We start from the raw sequence: 19,111 nt of genomic DNA on the forward strand, positions 1-19,111 counted from the left end.
AGGGTTTATATCTCCCTGGGCCAGAGAGGTTGTTCATTTGCCACTCTTCTGGAAAATATTCCTCTTCTGGATGGTTCTCATGGGCCAAAGCACTGTCCTTGCCACCCTGTCACCCTCCAGGGCACTCTGGGACTGTGATGCTCCCAGCTGTGGCAGCCCCACAGCCTCCCCAGTGCCCCTCTCCTCACCAGGAGCTGCCTCTGGAAGAAAAACTGAGATTTGTTGTTTATTTTGGATGGTGTTTACAACCCTTTTCAGCTATTTTGCATACACAAAGAACAACTTTTTCATTTTTATTCTGATCCCTGCTCAGATCCATTTCCAATCTGGCTGGCTGCAATTGCAGGTGCCCTTTCCTTCCTGCCCTCCTATCTTGTGGTTACACAAGTGAAATAAATTATTTACAACAGATTTTGCCACTCCAGCATCGTTCAATTCAGTGAAAGTGCTCCTGTTTAAAGGCCAAGCCGTGCTGCTCTGTGGATGTGCTCCCTGGACTCTGAGAGGAGCTACAATTATGTAATTTGGTTTTATGTGTAAATGGGCAGATGCTTTAAAAGCCTGTTCAGTTCTCCTAGAAAGGCTCTGTAGGAGCTGGCAGAGCTGACAGAGGGCAAAGCACCTTGTGTGCACACATTTCTGATCCAGGGTAGAATCACAGAATCCCAGAATGGTTTGGGTTGGAAGGGGCCTTTCAGAACATTCCATTCCATCCCCTGCCATGGGCTGGGTCACCTTCCCTGTCCTGGTTCAGAGCAAATTTGGGAGAGAATCCCCAGAGGGGCTCCTCTAGGAAAGCAGATTCAATCGGCCCCTCCGCACAACCGGTCTGGGAGAAAATACCTCCTTGGAGAAAAGTGGAAAAAAATGTTTATTAAAAAATAAAACCTAAACAATATTAAACAATAAAACCCCTTGCTGCTCTAAAAGAGATGACAAACTGAGAAAACCCCCTCCCCAGGCTGCAGCTGAGCTCACTCAGTCTCTGCTCAGTCCCTCCGGTGCTGGAAATGTCGCAGGCCAGGCCAGGCCAGGCCCGGCCCGGCCCGGTGGCCACAGGTGGAGCTGCCGGTGCTCCCCTGGGTGTTCAGGCCAGAGCAGGTTTAAACAGCTCCAAAGAAAAGGGGAAAAAAACCACAGTCCAGGGAACTTCTTTGCCTCAGCTAGCTAAACTAACTAAAAGCAAAGGAGAGCTCTGTCCTGCTGTCTGTCCATCCGCAGAGAGCACAGGCCAGGAGCAGGAATGTGGAGGAGTGAGTGCAGTGTCTGAAAACAAACTGCAGCTTCTTCTCTCCCCCCTTCACTCTCTGGAACAAGTCCTAAAAGTGCAAAAGTTATTATTCAGCATAAACAGAACAAGACAATTGGGGATAAAAGCGTCATATAGACAAGCCAGGACATTCCCTTAGACCAGGTTGTTCCAAGCCCCATGTGGGGCTGAACCACCTCCAGGTGCAGTTTGAGGGATTTGTGGGCATTTCAGACAAAACTCCAGGTATTTACAAGAGGATGGAGTGACAGGACCCAGGGGAATGGCTTCAAACTGACAAAGGGCAAGGTTAGATCAGATCCAAGGTGAGAATTCTTCCTTATGGTGGCAGTGGAGCCTGGGACAGGGTGGGGAGAGCAGCTGTGGCTGTCCCTGGATCCCTGGCAGTGCCCAAGGCCAGGTTGGACATTGGGCTTGGAGCAGCCTGGGACAGGCGAAGGTGTCCCTGCCATGGCAGGGGTGGCACTGGATGGGCTTTAAGGTCCCTTCCAGCCCAAACCCTTCTCTGATCCTGTGATAACCATCAAGCCCATGGGAACACCAGCTGTAAGAGAAAGCTGTGGCAGCTCTGCTTTGCAGTATTGGGGACCACAGACTTGCCACAGGTCTTAGTCCAGCATTTCTCAAGTTTTGAGGTGGAGAATGACCTCACTGCTGCCAATAACTTCCCCCATAAATTTAATATTCCTCCATTTGGGAGAAAATGGAACTTTGGGAGCTGGTCCTGCACCATGAAATCATCTGGCCACATGAGCTATGAGCTCTTGTCACCCTCTAATATACACACCAAGAGGAATGAGGATATTTAAAAAAAACCCAAAGTGAATCCTGAAAACTCTGAAAGCACTAAATCAACACACAACATTGCACAGGTCATTTTCCCTCTGGGAAAGGAATGCCAAAGCACATGCCCCATATGCTAATTATGTGATATCATATATTTCTGAAATATATTCTGGAGCCACCATATGGCTCCTGAGCAGATAAAAGCAGGATAATAGGATTATTCCCAAACTATGGATAGTAGAACAGCCTGAACAGAACTGTTGACTAAATTCAGAGTCATTTCTATTGACCTGAAGTAGGAATGGGTGAGATACACAGAGAGGTATTTCTGGATTGGTGTTTTTGTTTGGTTGGGTTTGTTTTCTTTTTAATCCAGAGAGAAATCAAACCTTTGGTCAACAGGAAAAGCTGAATGTAGAGGGCATGGCTGAGAAGCAAGTCACACACACAAACTCACAGTAAAACACACGGGCTTTGAAGCAGAGGTTAAAATAAAAGATCCCAGGGGGGTTTTCACCTCCCAGAGGCTCTGTGCTCTGTGGGCACCAGGAGGAGAGAGGACTCAGGGATGGAAGCTTCCTGCTCCTCCAAGGCAACAGGATGAGAGCCCCAAACTATGGATAGTAGAACAGCCTGAACAGAACTGTTGGCTAAATTCAGAGAGTCATTTCTATTGGCCTGAAGTAAGAATGGGTGAGATACACAGAGAGGTATTTCTGGATTGGTGTTTTTGTTTGGTTGGGTTTTTTTTTTTTTCATCCAGACAGAAATCAAACCTTTGGTCAACAGGAAAAGGTGAATGAGGGGTCTGTGAAAGGCATGGCTGAGAAGCAAGTCACACACACAAACTCACAGTAAAACACATGGGCTTTGAAGCAGAGGTTAAAATAAAAGATCCCATGGGGTTTTGACCTCCCAGAGGCTCAGTGCTCCATGGGCACCAGCAGGAGAGAGGACTCAGGGATGGAAGCTTCCTGCTCCTCCAAGGCAACAGGATGAGAGTCCCAGCACGGCCCCAGGCATGGCCCTCACTGAGATAATGTCACTGCTGCAGCCCCTGAGCCCTCCCACTTCCTCCAGAGGATAAACACCTCTGCTTCCTCTTGATTCTCCCAACAGACATTTGGCAATGGAGCTTCTCAATTTCCTCAGGAGAGATGAAGGAAAGTCTCGGTTCTTCCCAGTTGCGCAAATCCCCCCTCCCCGATTATAACCTTGGCATGCAGCAAGAAATTATTTCCTCTTTCATCAGTGAAACCTTTGCACAAGCATCCCCTGGCTCCTCAGCGGGCAGGAAAGGCACAGGAGAGGGCACAGCATGCTCTGGGTTGCTGCAGCCTTATCAGTAACTAAATATAAGCAGCAGGAGGAGATTTCCTGGCATTTACGCCATTCGCGCTCCCGATGACTCTGCAGCAATTTGTGGCAGCCCACCACCTCTGCCCCCTTCTCTAAAAGGGCTGGAGGACACAGGGTCATTTCCAAGGCCTTTGCCACACCAAACCCAGAGCAGGATGCCAGTAAAGCCTGCACAGTGAAGGACAGGGTGACTGTGATCTTTGGAACGTTGGCGAGGCTGGGAGGAATTGCCATAAATGACCAGCATCTCTCTTCCCTTCAGCTCAGCAGCCCTTGTGCAAGGAGGTCATTCAACACCCCTTCTCCCTCTTTTTCTGGGCAGGGAGGGACATTCCAGCCCAGTGAGCTGCTCTGTTTTCCAGGTGCTCCTCTCTGGTGCAGGACTCATCCTTAGGGATGTGACTCTGCTGTGACACCTGCGCTCGTCCCCGCCGCACCTCGCGGAGCGAGAGAAGGGCTCTGCTTCAGGAACAGCAAGGACAGGATGCTGTGCAGTTTTTAGCCTTTTGTGTATTGAATCCCTGCCCTGCACAATGGCCTGTTTGGGAGCCTGCAGTCCCTCAGGAGGAAATCACACCGGAGGAAGCATTTCCTGCCACGGGCAGTTGACAGCTGGCGCTGTCCCCAGTGGTGCCGAGGGGGCTATTTTGGGGTGGTTTTGGTGACATTATTTTACTCCTCTTGTCAACAGGGCTGGTGGTTGCCATAACACAAGTGAAGTGGCAGATCAAAGGGGGAAGGTGACAGCAGTGAAGGGCCTCAGGTCAGCGTGGGTGCCCCAGGCAAACAGAGTTTTCCCCACTCAACTCCTGTCGTTCAGTAGGTTGGGTTCTCCCTCACCTGCCGGTCATATTTGCTGAGCAAGGGGGGAGATGATGAGCACAGAGGTGCCACAAATCCTCAGGTACAGAATACCATGCATGGATTATGTCTCTGAAGTGCTGAGATTGCTTGGGGGGGCTCACAGTGATGATGCAGAAGAGTATGGGGTGAGTTCCAGCCACTTATACAGCCCTGGAAATGTCCCAGACCGGGCTGGACAAGACCTTGAGCAACCTGGTCTAGGGGGAGGTTGGGACTGGATGATCTCTAAGATCCATTCCATTCCCTTCCAAAACTTTCTATAATTCTGTTTCTATGGTTCAGTCAGCTCTTAACAGAGAAGAGATTTCATGGGCCTTATTTTCTGCAATGATTCAAGGACAAGTTGGAACATACAGGGCAGGATTGGGAGCAAGAGTGCTGAGCAAGAGTGGAAATGATGAGCACAGAGGTGCCACAAATCTTCAGGTACAGAATACCATGCATGGATCATGTCTCTGAAGAGCTGTGATTGCTTGGGGGGGCTCACAGTGACAATGCAGAAGAGTAGGGGGTGAGTTCCAGCCACTTATACAGCCCTGGAAATGTCCCAGACCGGGCTGGACAAGACCTTGAGCAACCTGGTCTAGGGGGAGGTTGGGACTGGATGATCTCTGAGATCCATTCCATTCCCTTCCTTAACATTCTGTAATTCTATTCCTGTGGTTCAGTCAGCTCTTAACAGAGAAGAGATTTCATGTGCCTTATTTTCTGCAACAAGACAAGGACAAGTTGGAACATTCAGGTCAGGATTGGGATGATTTTGTTGAAGTACTAAAATAAAATGACAATTTCAGTCGGTAGTGGGAGTATGAGAGGAAGAAACAAAGGAGTGGGCAAAGAAACTCATCCTCTGAGCTCTGAGGGCAACAGGATTGCAGCAGCCAGAGCTGGGGGAGCTGGTCAGCTGGGAAGTCTGAGAGATGTGAAAAGTATTAATAATTTCTATTAACTGGCAACAAATTTTTTTATGAGCAAACCAAGATTGTGCATCTAGTACAATCACATGTTTCTAGCCAGTAACAGCCTCCACAAAACCCATGGCACCTCTCAGCTGGGCAGTAACACAGTTTATTTTTGGGAAAAGGAATTTGAAATAAAGATGATATAAATATGAAAAAAAAAATTGCTTTGGATAGTCATAGTTTCCATGAGTGGAAGTGCCTGAAACAATTTCTAACAAAGGGTATAACTAAGAAAAATACTTATTTTAATTGACCAAATATTTTGTTGAATTCCTATCAAATTCATTGAACTACTTCAACCAGAAAGGGCTGAGAAGACAAAATGTTAACCAACAAAATATTTAATTTCAAGATTCTCAAACAAAAATATTTGTTTTTCCACTTTGAATGTGAGGGTAGCTTTCCAAAATAAATCTTTGTATAAATATATCTCTAAGATTAAGGCAGGTGGGCGAGTGTTTGTCTCTGAAGTCATTTATTTGCAGTTTGGGGCAGCTTTACTGGAGGTGCAAAAGGACATTGCTCAAAGGGGCTCCTGCTCCAACCTCCTGGCATGTCACACACCACATTTTCCAGGACAGCTGCACAGTCCCCTTTTGTCCATCCATCCCCTGGCATCGTGACTGTCGTCACTCCTCATGGCTTCAGCTGACAAAAGGAACTTCACAACACAGATGGGCTCGTCCTTCGTGCTGCTGATGGCCTCACCCACAGCTACCCCAGCATGTCCCTTGTGTCCCCAACCCCTGGAGGTGCCCAAGGAAGGCCTGGAGGTGGCACTCAGAGCTCTGGGCTGGGGACAAGGTGGGGATGGGTCACAGGTTGGACTGGATGACCTTGGAGGACTTTTCCAGCCTCAGTGATTCTGGGATTTGGGGATTCTGTCACCCCATGGCCAAATATCCCCTTTCCCTGCAGCCCTGTCAAAGCAAGACTGGTTGCCTTTACTCCTTTTCTTCGTAACACTTCCTTTATTATTAAAAGAAATTTAAAATAATAGGCAGCAAGCTGAATGTTTACTTAATTATTGGTCAGGAGTTGGCTCCCGTGGAAATGTTGGCTAAAGGCACTGCTGTACAACTCAGTCCCTTCCACGAGAGTGCCAGAAAACCCAGGGGCAGGTGGCAGTTCTTGAACAATGGTTAATTAGACTTTTTAGGCAAATATTTGCTCATGTGTCCAGACAATAATGTCTTTTGGAAATGTGTTTGCACAATGTCCTTGACAAAGGCTCTTCTGTTAACCTGCACACAATCAGCTGCAGCCCTGGAACAGCGTTTTAACACATGAACCTCTCAGTCCAAGCAACAACAAAACGTCATGGGTCCAGCCCTGGACAAAATAATCAGCCCAAATTGCCTTCATATAGGGGGAAGAAAAAGTCTTTTTTTAAAGAGTATTTACTTTTGGCCTATAAAAGCATCCAGTATGTGCTGGGATCTGTGACTCAGTTCCCATAATTTCATGTGCTTCCAGTACAGCCTTGGCCAGGTCACTCATGAATGGAGTTTCCAGAGGCTCTGCAGGGTACCTGTGTTGTGTTGTGCTGTCACAAAGAGGTTTTTGGGGTGGTCTATGGGGTTTTACAGAATAATCCTTTATGGTTAGTGCTCATAGGACTAAACAAACAATATTCTAGCCCAGATTTGGAGTGTGGACTGCTCAGGGGGGTCTCTGGACTAGAGCTAGACAAAGCCAAGCTGACTTTTCTATATTTCTCTGGGTTTGGGGACACACAAAATGAACAGCCAGAAGCATTTGGGAATTGTTAGCTTAGCCCTTTGGGCTACAAATAATCACTCCCCAGCTGCTGCTCTTTGTGGGTTCCCTAATTTGTAGCAGCGCTTTCTGAATGTTTTGGCTGAAAGCATTCCAGCCTCTGCTTTGCACACCACATGTTCACCTCACCCCACTGGTGATTCAGGATCCACGAGGTGTGTGAGTCACCCCAGGGATGTGGGATTGTTTCTTATTCCCTGACTGACGTGTGGGCACTTTTACAGGGCAGGACACACCGTTTGTGATAGACAGAAAACAAATAAACCAAGCAAATAGCGACAAGCACAGCAGTGGCTGAACTTTGGCAGGAACACACGTTTGGGATAAAGCTGATGAAAGTGACAGAATTCCTGTAGGTTTTTTTTTTTTTTTTTCCAGGATATTCATGAAGAAGTATGAACCTGCTCCCTTAGTTCACTGCAGGAATAACTGGATGAAATGGGGGGGTTTGTGTTGTTGAAGGAGGTCAGGCAAGGTAAGCAGCTGGGCCCTGCTGACCTCCAAGCTGAATGCAGGAGTCACAGCAAACTCAGCTTGCCTTTTTTCCTCCTAAAAAATATTCCTGACCTGATTGTTTAGGCTTTGTCCCTCTTGATGAATGATAAAAAAACTCAAATTTCTACTGCAGCATTCCTGATGGTAAAACCACACTCACAACCATTTTATTGTGATCATTATCTTATCCCTCTTTCCCTCCCCAAGGTTATTATTTTCCTGTATTTTCTATGCTTATTTTTCCATAGGCTTTTAAAGCTCAAGCTTTTAAAAACTCCTTCATGTGCTCAAAGTAACTTTGTTATTCTGGGAAGATAAGCTCAGGTTTACAGTGTGGGCACCACAGGAGGAGACACTTAATGAACAACAGTTATGATGGATTCAGTTCCTATAATCCATCACTTTTTCTTTCTTTTCATCTTTTTAATCTTTTCTTTCTTTTTCATCTTTTCTTTCTTTTCTTGTGAGTTATAAAGCAATGCCTCAACTGGAGGCACATTTGGGTCTCCAGTGGTGCCCCAGTTTTGGCCACTAATGCATATAATTGAAGAGGATTTAAGCAGATAAGCATCAAACACCAGGACTGGTTTAAGTTCCACTCAGAATATTTCTTGGGGTTGTGGGAGAGTGGCCAAAACTGCTGAAGTGGCCCAAAAACTGGAGTCAGGAGTGGTAGAGTCTGGTAGGATTCCGTGTGCCTTAATCTGTGGTGGCACAGAGGAAATCCTGCCAGGAGTTCTTGTTCTGCTCCCAGCCTGCTGCAGGCACGTGATGGAAAGCAAATCATCCCTTCAGAAGAGGGAAATATCATGCTTTGAACAACCACAATTCATGGCTTATCACAGAATCCCAGATTCCCTGGGGCTGGCCCAGCCCTGCCAGCCCATCCAGCCCCAGCTGTGCCCCATGGGCACCTTGTCCCCAGCCCAGAGCACTCAGTGCCACCTGCAGGGGACACCTGCCGGGCTGGGCACTGCAAAGCTCCCTGGGCAGCCCCTGCCAAGGCCTGAGCTCCCTTGCCATGGGCAAATTGCTGCTGCTGTCCAAGCTGAGCCTGTCCTCGGTGCTCCTTGTCCTGTCCCTGCTCCCTGGGAGCAGAGCCCAACTCCCACCTGGCTGCACTGTCCTGCCAGAGCTGTAGAGAGTGAAAATATCTTTCCTGAGCCCCCTTTTCTCCAGGCTGAGCCCTTTTCCCAGCTCCCCCAGCCTCTCCCTACATGATTTGCTCTCTAGACCCTTCCCCAGCTCCTCTGTCCTTCTCTGGACCCACCCCAGCCCCTCAATGTCTTTCTTGAATTGAAATCCCCCAGCCCTCGAGGTGGGACAATCACTTCCCTGCTCCTGCTGGCCACGCTATTTCCGATACAGGTTTCCAAAGAAGCAGCTGAAACAGATCCTAAAAAATTCCCTAAAACTTTCTGAAGCTAAAATAGATCCCCTGTTAATTCCCCAAAAAAATTCCCTAAAACTTTCTGAAGCTAAAATAGATCCCCTGTTAATTTCCTCTCTCCAGAAGCCGAGTTTCTCACCACCGTGACAAAACACAGGGCACACACAAAGGCAGAAAACATCCATCCCCCTGGGCCAAAAGCTGCTTTCAGTTACACCCAAAAACCACATGAAAGGCTCCTGTTAGTGAGGTGCCAAGCCAGCACTGAGTCCCATTTGCTGCCATTGACATCATGGAGCGTGGCAGCCGCCCACAGCTCCCCGTGGCACCTCAGCCCTGGCCAGATGTGGCTCCAGTGCCCAGGAATGGCCACAGATGTGGAATTCAGGATGCCACAGATGTGGAATTCCGCTCCCTTGGCTGGTGGCAGAATGTGAGAGACAGCTGCTCACTTTGAAAATTTAAAATGGTTTATTAAACCTTGACAAAAGTACAACAAAGGACTGCATAAGGGGAAATTCACAGCGCTGGGAACTGCCCCTCATGCACACCACATGGCCAGTTCATCTTCAGGATGGATGCTCAGTCTTTTATACCCCTGGGGGCTGCATCAGCCAGCCCTGGCCCTCCCAGAGTCTGTCAGTCAGCTCTTCTGTGCCATTTATCAGTGCAAACTGCTTTCTTGTCCCTGGATTGGAGCTCAGGTGTTGCCATGCCCACCCCCTGAGCACCCCCAAGCTTTTCCATTCCCAGCTGCCCCATGCCAGGGACACCTGTGCAGCTTCTTTGTACCTGTCCTGGACGGCCCAGGCTGTCTGATGGCAACAATACAGGGGGGAAAGGGAACTGTGGGGAGAACAGAGGACATCTAAACCACAATAACATAACCATACATCACTAAAGCTTTTCTTCATATTCACACAATATTATCCCTTAATTGTGAGAGCTGATCATCTCATTATCCATCTATAACACAAAACACCAGCAAAAAAGGCCAAAAGAGGCATCAGCGTGAGAGGTTTGGGGCTGTGGGGTCACCACCCTGCCCTAAAGCCCAGAGCAGCCCCAGCATCAGGCACCACTTGGCAGGGCAGGGGATGGCAAAATTATATCCCTGTATTCCTCTAGCCCTTGTCATTCCTTGTTGGGAGCAGAGCCTGTATTTAATAGAGTGAATTATTGAAAAAATAAAATAACCAGCAGATGATGGCAATGATTAATAACAGATACAATAATTACTGCAGCAAGGGGAAAATTGACAGGTTTCCAGAAGACTGGAAGCAACTGGTGACAGGACAAGGGGGAAAGAAGCGGGTTTAGATTGGATATTAGGAAATAATTGTACTCTGGGAGGGTGGACAGGGGCTGGGATGGAATTCCCAGAGCAGCTGTGGAGCCCCTGGATCCCTGGCAGTGCCCAAGGCCAGGTTGGACCCTGGGGCTGGAGCAGCCTGGGACAGTGGGAGGTGTCCCTGCCATGGCTGGGGTGGAATTCCATGATCTGTGAGAACCCTCCCAACCCCAGGCATTCCATGACTTCGTGACAATAACACAACTATACATCACTAAAGCTTTTATTAGTATTCACACAATAGTTATCCCTTAATTGCCAGAGCCAATCATCTCATTATCCATCTGTAACACAGAACGAGCTGGACTTGGAGGCTGCAGGAATCAGCCCCCACAGCAGAGCCAGACTGAACCAGGGCCTGTTTTGGCACTGGAGGCTGGCTGCTGTCCTCTGGGGATGATTAATTTTGGTAATTAGCGTGGCTTTTCCTGCAGTTTCTGGGCAGTGATGCTGTTAATGGGAGCGGAGGAGCTGGGCTGGGATGGGGCTGAGCACCTCTCTGAGCCCTGACCCGGGGCCACACGGCTCCTTCAGAGCCCAGAGCCCCTGGAGAGCAGCCTGACAAACCTGCTCCATCCTGCTGTGAAAATGCATGCATTTCATGATTGGCTTTTCGCAAATATTATCATGAATATTATAGGTGTTGTGTTAGAAAGTAATGCTGTATTAATCCTCTTAAGTACTGTGTTAAATACAGTTTTAGGTTATAACAAAATGTTAAAATAGAAACGATGCTATGTAGGATACTTTTTTTAAAGAAAGGATTTGCAGTGAGACAGCAGCCACAGGACACCTGAATCTGTCAGAGAAAAAGAATTTATTCAGAAGAATAAATTCTCTTTTATTCAGAAGAAACGAACTTCTTCCCATCTCAAAGGCGCTGTCAGGATTCAGAGGAAGAAGCTGACACTGACCAGACAGAATCCTGTGTGTGAATGGAATTTATGCATCATGGATGAGGTGTATGATATGCAACAGGCTGTTGTTTTTAAGGGTTAATCCTTTTTAAATGGGTGTCCTTTTCCGGGCTTGTGCTGCCAGAAAAGTTACCCAGACATCTGTAACTCTTTGTATTTGTTGTCTCATATTATCCTAATTCAAATTGTCCAAATGATTATTACCCTGATTGTATTACTATTTTTATAACCATTTTATTGCTATTAAACTTGTAAAATTTTAAAAACAAGTGGTTGGCGTTTTTCACACTGCCGAGCCCCGGGACCAGCCTGGGATGTGCAGGAGGAGGGATCGCGCTGAGCCATCGCTCCATCTAGTGCCAGCGCCTCTCACAGCACCCGGGGCTCCAGAACATCCCAGGATGATGCTCCTGCCACCCCCGGCGCTGCTTTGGACACCATTTCGTTGTTCTTGGTGGTTGGAGGGGTTTTTTTTGGGTTGGTTTTGTTTTGTCCGGGGTCTCCTCAGTTTATCAAAGGCAGCGAACTGCTGCCCTAAGCGAGGGTTATGGGTGAATCCAGCCTTCCTGGAGGGATTTGGATGAATCCTGCCCTCCAGAAGGGGTGGATCCTGCCCTAAGGAAGGGGTGAATCCTGCCCTAAAGAAGGTTAATGGGTGAATCCTGCCCTCCAAAATGTCCTGGATGAATCCTGCCCTCCAGAAGGGGTGAATCCTGCCCTAAGGGAGGGTTATGGGTGAATCCAGCCTTCCTGGAGGGATCTGGATGAATCCTGCCCTCCAGAAGGGGTGGATCCTGCCCTAAGGAAGGTTAATGGGTGAATCCAGCCTTCCTGGAGGGATCTGGATGAATCCTGCCCTCCAGAAGGGGTGGATCCTGCCCTAAGGAAGTTAAATGGGTGAATCCAGCCTTCCTGGAGGGATTTGGATGAATCTCACCCACTGGAAGGGCCATGGGTGAATCCTGTCCTCCAGGAGGGGGGAATCCTGCCCTGAGGAAGGGTTATATGTGAATCCTACCTTTCTGGAGGGATTTGGATGAATCCTGCCTTCCAGAAGGGGTGGATCCTGCCCTAAAGAAGGGTTATGGGTGAATCTTACCCTCCAAAATGTCCTGGGTGAATCCGACACTAAAGAAGGGTTATGGGTGAATCCAGCCTTTCTGGAGGGATTTGGATGAATCCTGCCCTCCTGAAGGGGGTAATCCTGTCCTAAGGAAGGGTTATGGATTAATCCTACCTTTCTGGAGGGATTTGGATGAATCCTGTCCTCCAGAAGGGATGAATCCTGCCCTAAAGAAGGTTAATGGGTGAATCCTGCCCTCCAAAATGTCCTGGATGAATCTTGCCCTACAGGATGGCCATGGTTGAATCCAGCCCTCCAGAATACCCTGGGTAAATCCAGCCCTCCAGAATGTCCTGGATGAATCCACCTCTTAAGGATGGCCATGAGTGACTCCAGAACATCCATGGGTGAATCCAGCCCTCCAGAACGTCCTGGGTGAATCCAGCCCTCCAGAACGTCCTGGGTGAATCCAGCTCTCCAGAATGTCCTGGGTGAATCCAGCCCTCCAGAATGTCCTGGGTGAACCCAGCCCTCCAGGAGGGCTACAAGTGAATCCATCCAGGAGCAGTCCTCTCCTCCAAGTGTGTGCTACAACTTTACTGCTTAATTAGCAGTTGTGCTGCAATGGTGAGTGGCAATTTGTAAATCTGCGAACAGCCCCAAAGACACCAGCAGTAGAAATGGACTGCAAAGCAGAAAAAAAATAAAAATAAAAATTAAAATTAAAAAAAAAAAAAAAGAAGAAAAAGCATGAGTGGGATGTGTAAAATATGGATATGGACAGGGACAGTAAAGTGCTGGACAGGCACCTCCAAGCTCAGGTGGTTGGGAGAAGCCGTGCACTGCAGAACATCACCTTCCCCAGCCCTGCCATGAGGGTTTTCACACCAGGGCTTAGTAGAGTCCTCAGCTGCCTCTCACACTCGTGTTTTGAATCACTCTTTAGTGCTGGTAGCACACGGAGGAGAAAAAAGAACTTTTCTGGCTGCATGCTAAACTTTGGTCCCACAAAACTTTGGTCCCACAAAACAAGGCACCCGTCTTTCAGGAGACACCAAGTTTGCAAAACCAAAGAGCAAAAAGTGTCACTGCTGCAGTTGTTATTGCTAATGAGCACAATTTTAGAGCAATTTTAGGATTCAGTGGTCCTTGGGTGCTGCTGAGCTGCCCAGGCAGGTGAATTGCTTGGACAAGGTGCTCCCTTCATTATTAAATTAAATGCATTATGAAATGCACTGAGACAGCACTTCCAGCCATGGGATTCTGCTGTCTTTGGAAATCCTTCATCTGCACACTTGAATTCTTTTCATCATAGAGCTGTGATCTTGTCATTTTCTTTAATGAAAAGGAAACTTCCACCTCTTCAGGTGATAGCTCCATCAGAGATGTTGATGAATACAAAAAGTCCATTATCTTGGAATGGGGGTTGTTTTTCAGGAAAAGAAATGATTGCTTCACTGACAGTTAAAAAGCTCTTTTCAATGGGTAATAGAGATGGCAAGGAAAAATAATCTCACCAAAAGTTACTTTCATTAGCTGTATCCTTTTAATCATGGAAATATTTCTATAATTATCTTTACGTAGAAACATTCACATTAAAAAAACCCTTAAAACGTGGTCTAAATTACCAGGCAGATTCTCTATTCATAATTTTATGGGCTATGTTGCTCATATGAATAAAATAATTAACTTCTGAGTAAAAACCCTTAATGTTGTCAATTTTGCTGCTGCAGATAATGTCAGCATGCAAGAAGATTAATCCCAATATTACATATTTGTTTTTTCTCATTGCCTCAGAAATAAAACACAGGATGTAAAGGGAGAGAGTGGGGGGAGGAATATTTGCATCCTAGGAAAAGACATCCCCTCCTGCTACACACTAAGCAGGTGATAATTTGATTTTCCCTCTGCTGTTTTTGCCCATAACCTTGAGGCCAATTAGGGAAGGATTCTCCAGAGGGTTGTGGGAGTGAGGGATGGGCAGTGCCTGCAGGGTCCTGGGGGGATTTCTCACAAATATAAAATATCCAGGGCGCTTAGAGCTCAGTTTTGGTGAATCCTAGTGCCATCTTTTGGGAGAAACGGGAATATGCCTTGGGCAGCAAATGTGACCTGACACATCCGAGGAGAGGGAGCTCTGGCTCTGGAGAGTGAGCACACTGCCACCCTCACCTCAGGGAGCTGCTGCTGAAGGGACAGGAAAAGGGCAGGATCCCCAGAAGGAGCTGAAGTTCTGCCTGCAGTGACCACAGCAGCAGCATAAAACCAGCCCAGGGCACTGAACGTGGCATTTCCAGCCCTTGGTGCCCTCCTGTCCCACTCTGAGGCACCTCTGCCCCTCCTTCAGCTGCCCTGGGGGAGCAGGTTCAGCACCACAGCCCAGACCTTCCAACAGAGACTGCAGGGAGATCCTGAAATGGGAGCATCCTGAGATGATGGGAGCATCCTGAAATGTCCTGCACAGGCAGCTCTCACCAGCCATGGCTCTGCAGGGGCAAAGAGGTGAGGAGAGAGGGGCTGAATGTGGCTGTACCAGTTCTGGGTTTCTCTGGGTCTGGATTGAAGGCACTTGAGATGGTGTTTCATGTTCAGACTCAGGTGTTTATTATTTCTTATCAGTAAAACAGTCTCACTGCTGTGAGTTCTGCAGCTTTTCATTAGAAGGCACAAAATGGCCAACAAGCTCTTGGTACAAGGTCTTTTAAGACTGAACTATCCAATGAAGAGCTGACACCTGGATTATTTTCTCTTTTACCCAATAACTGATCCCAAAGAGCTGCAATGGGGACTTTTCTGCCCAATTACAAAATGCCACCCAAACCCATGGAGAAGGAGGAAGAAGAAGCATGAAGAAGAAACCCAGGACCACTCCCTGTGCTCTCCATCTTGCTTCCATCCACAACATACTAAAAACCCCAAAACCTCAATTTCTCACCAAGTGATGCACCTACACTGCTCTCTATAATCTATTTCACACTTTTCTGGATTCTTGTCTATTCTGGAGTTTAGGAAACTTTCTCCATGGATGAGGGTCAGAGTCAGTGCTGCCCTGGGGGTCAGGGCACCCCAGAGCAGACAGAGGAATATTCCCTGTGTGCCCTGGCTTTCCACAGCTGAATAAGGTCTGTGCTGCAAAATATGGCCCCAAAACACCTCTTAAAAACCACTTGGTAAAACCCTGCAGAGTGTGGGAATGAGGAAATGATGGGGGGACTTCACCAGGGAGCACCAGGGGCATGGAAACTCCACACGTGTGTGACTTGTGGGGGTTTTCCAGACCCTTCCCCGGCTCCACTCCCTTCTCTGGACATGCTGCAGCCCCTCAATCTCCTTTTGGAAGTGAGGAGTCCAAAACTGCTCGGGGGGAGTTGTGGTGTGGCCTCAGCAGTGCCCAACACAGAGGGACAATCCCTGCCCTCTCCTGATGGCCACACAATCCCTGGATGCCATTGGGCTCCATGACCACCCAGGCACACACTGGCTCCCCCCACCTTTACAACACCACTCCTGTGCTTTTTAAAACTGATTTTTTGTTGTTGTCCTTGCTGAAGAGAAGAGCGCCTTGCTCCATGAGAAACAGGGATTGATGAATCAGGAGCTGACAGATCCCACCAACACCAGAGGAGAGGGTCTCAAGCTGTACCAGGGGAAGTTTAGGTTGGACATTAGGAACCTGTCTGAGTTCAATTTATTTGGACAATACTCTGAGGCACGTGGTGGGATTCCTGGGGTGTTCTGTGCAGGGCCAGGAGCTGGACTGGATGGTCCTGGAAGGGATCCTGGTCCCTTCCAACTCAGCCAATTCACTGACTTTTGATGGTGGCATTTCCCCCCCAGCCCCATGGCTGCCTTTGCTGGAGGGAGGGTCACCCCAGGGCTCTGCACTCAGCTTCAAACCCACCCTTCCAAAGGAATGTGATTTCTTAAATGACAAAGCACCAGGGAGGGATTTCTGGAATGTCCCAGGAACATAAATCTCATCAGCCTATCAGATTTGAGACCCTAAATTGCTTTTGGTCTTTTGGAAACTTTATCATCAGTCAGCTCACATTCACTTCAGCACATTCTGCCAGGTATTCTGACTAAATACAGCTGCCTTACTTCTTCCAATTTCTCTCCTTTTACATTGTGCCAAAACAGGGGGGAAATGCAAGGTACAATCAATGACTTTGTGTAGCATAACGCTGTCCCTGTTCCCCCACAGGTGATTTCCCACCTGCAGAGCTGCCCCAGGCCTGGGCCCAGCCCAGGGAGGAGCTGGAGCTGCTGCAGAGAGCCCAGAGGAGGCTCCAGGATGGGCAGAGGGATGGAGCAGCTCTGCTGGGAGGAAAGGCTGGCACAGCTGGGATTGTTCACCTGCACAGGAGAAGCTTTGGGCTGAGCTCAGGGTGGCCTTGCAGGGCCTGCAGGAGCCCCAGGAAAGCTGCAGAGAGACAATTTCCAGGGCATGCAGGGACAGCACCCAGGGAATGGCTGCCAGTGCCAGAGGGCAGGGCTGGGTGGGACCTTGGCAATGAGGAATTCTTCCCTGGCAGGGTGGGCAGGGCTGGCATGGAATTCCACCCCTGGATCCCTGGCAGTGCCCAAGGCCAGGTTGGACACTGGGGCTGGAGCAGCCTGGGACAGTGGGAGGTGTCCCTGCCATGACAGGGGGTTGGAACAAGATGAACTTTAGGGTCCCTTCCAACCCAAACCATTCCATGGTTCTATTCTGAGTAAAGCCCACCAGACATTTTTGAGAAATAGGTGACTGAGTGACAAATCAAACGCCTCAGCTTTTGTCCAAAGTAGAGAAATAGAAACCCAGCAGTGACTGGGAGCACCAGCTCAAGAGCTGTTCCAGTAGTGACACTGGAACATCAAAAATATTAGCAGTGACTAAAAATAAAAATAAAGCAGTGACTGGTTTCCCACCTCAAAGCCTGATGTGCTAAAACCTTCCTCTGTGATCTGCACTGAGTAGGAGAAGGAGAGAATATAGGATTTGGCACAGAGCAGGAGACACACACACAGAGTATGAATGAAACTTTCCTTTTTTTTTTTTTCTTGGTGTACAATTAAAGTAACAAGCGTGAACAAAGCCGTTTTCAGAGTGCTAAGCCAGCACTTTGTACAGTTCATGACAAAACAAGAGAGATGTATGGCCTGATGCTTTTATACAGTCTGCAGTGACTGATTATATACTCCCCATTTAGCATTGCAATACATTTAATTGTTGAGGTGAGTGGTTAAAGAAATGAAAAATGAATAAAGAAATGCCAGTTAGCTCATTTTGCACAGCTCTCGTCAGCGACTGGAGCTGGATATTACATTCCCAGTGCAAATCACCAGCATTGGCAGGGCTATTTTACAGCTGTTCCCTCTGCAGCCTGCATTGTAATGAAGTTGTGACATGAAATGTTTGTGGAAATTGTAATGAAATGTTAGCTGAAAATATATTAAAGTGGTGAGTGTAGAAAGAGAAATGAAGTACAACATTTACCCACTCCAACATCTCCTCTCTGGGCTGCTGCTTCAGCCCAGATGTGCTGACCTGCCTCCTCCTACCCAACTGCACACCACAGCTGCTCTGCAGCCCATCCTTTGAGCTAAACCTGACCTTATTTTATTTTTAAGCTTCCTTTTTCTTCCCCTGTGTCTCAGTTTGGAAAGCCAGGTGTCTGCTAAGGAAGGCAGGAGCCTCCCATGAAATGGAGAATGTAAACTCTCTTCACCCCTAAGAATTGCTATAAATTTTAAATTAAGGGGCTCTCAGGCAAAAAATATGGGAGCAGGAAATAACAGTTCTTTAATAGGGAAGAAAATAAAAAGATAAAATAAACAATGCAGTAAACTAAAACAACAATGCCACTGCATGGCTGATAAGAACTACAGCATCCCATTGGAATTGTGGCTGCAGCCCTCCTGCAGTGTCAGGGGTGGCTCTGCTGGAGCAGGGATCCTGGAGAAAGGTGCAGTCTCTTCCTCTGGAGATCCAGTGGGAGAAGAGGCAGCTGCTGTTCCTCTGGGAATGCAGTGCAGAAGCTGTGCTGGTGTTCCAGAATCTCCAGATTATATCCAGGCAGGAATGCTTGGCTTCTCCCTCTGGGCTCACATCTCCCAATGGGATGCTGCAGTTCTTATCAGCCGTGCAGGGACATTCCATGGCTGTTATCAGCAGGTGTCCCCTCCCGAGGGAGGAGTGATTGTGAGCACTCAGAGAGAGATAAGGCAAACTGCCCACTTGACAAAAGACAGCTGCCATGCAGATGGCAATAGAATCCATCTTGCCTTGCAGTCTGGAACACCCTGAACCTCTCAGCTCCCTCGGGCTCACAGTCATTGTTCCTTCCACTTTCATCTCTCTTTCTGCAAACTTCTCGACATCCAGTTGCTGTTTCCTTCCCCACATCCCTCAGATCCATCTCACTGTCCATGGTTAGACAGGAAAACGAGCTGTTTGGGTTTGCCTTGCCATTGGAGCCTCCCTGGCATCCCCTGTCCTGTGGAATTCCCCTTTTTCCATGGGTGAGGGAATTTGAGCTAAGCCAACCCCTTTGGTTGCTGCCCTCATGTTGTCAGCCCATGTTTTGATGCTCTGGTGTCACTGTCATATTTTCTGGAAAAATCCCTTTGCCAGGATTTCTCTCCTGGGAAGCTGAGAAGCCTCAGAGAAAAAGGAAAGCAATAATTATCTGATTTGCTTCTCCTGTGTTTTGCTGCTTTGGAATGTGGTTGGACATTGTTTATCCAAGAGATGATTGTTTCATTGGTTCCATGTGAATTGTTTTTACTCATTGGCCAATTATGGCCCAGCTGTGCCGAGGCTCTGGAGAGAGTCACGAGTTTTTCATTATTATCTTTTTAGCCTTCTGTCTGTATCCTTTCTCTATTCT

This window comes from Agelaius tricolor, unplaced genomic scaffold (genome assembly GCF_023055355.1).
Source record: "Agelaius tricolor isolate 1412-34295 unplaced genomic scaffold, bAgeTri1.0.p SCAF_7, whole genome shotgun sequence".
Classification (NCBI taxonomy): domain Eukaryota; kingdom Metazoa; phylum Chordata; class Aves; order Passeriformes; family Icteridae; genus Agelaius; species Agelaius tricolor.